The following is a 727-nucleotide window of genomic DNA, read 5'->3' as shown; positions in this document are numbered from 1 at the left end:
CCCCTCGCCAGCTCTGCCTGGCACAGGGTGTCCCTGCCAGCACCCTGCCTGCAGCGCAGAGCCCCATGTCCCCAGGCACCAAAGTGGCAGGACCTGTGTGCTCTGCCTTGCGGCAGGAGATGCAAGATGGGCGGCACCATCATCCCCTCATCTGCCTTCCTTCTTGGGGGGATTTTTCTCTTGGCACCTTCCAGTTTTGTCTTGCAGGTGGGGTGGAGACGGCAAGACTGGGGCCCCCCAGTTGGGTGTTGATGCTGAGGCTGGAGGCTGGTCTTTGCTGTGTTGGGCTGCCTCTTGCTGAGTCACACTGGCCATGGCCCAAGGGTACAGAATAATTAACTGGAGGCTGTTCCCCAGATTAGAGGCTGATCTGTCTGAGCTGCAGCCCTGGCAGCTCTAATGCTGGGAAGCAGTTGGCAGGGAAAGACCAGCAGGGCCAGGAGAAGGTGGGCTGGGAGTGATACTGGCCAAGAGCTCCCCCTGCCCCTCAGTGAGTGAGTGAGTAAAGAGGGAGGCCTTTGGGCTCTTCCGGTAACTTGCTTGCCAAGGGCCAGGGTGACACCCTGGCAGTGCCACTCAGTGCCAGGGAAAAGGTACTACAGCATGAATTGCCATCAGTAGGTTTCAGAATGAACAGAGGTCTGGCTTCAAGTTAACCCCTCAGCCTGGCACTAGCGCTGGCCTGGATCTCCTGCTGTGGTGCCCAAAGCCTGCACCCACCTGCCCT

This window comes from Nestor notabilis, unplaced genomic scaffold (assembly GCF_000696875.1).
Source record: "Nestor notabilis isolate BGI_N333 unplaced genomic scaffold, ASM69687v1 scaffold24898, whole genome shotgun sequence".
NCBI lineage: Eukaryota > Metazoa > Chordata > Aves > Psittaciformes > Psittacidae > Nestor > Nestor notabilis.
This window is presented reverse-complemented; position numbering follows the sequence as displayed.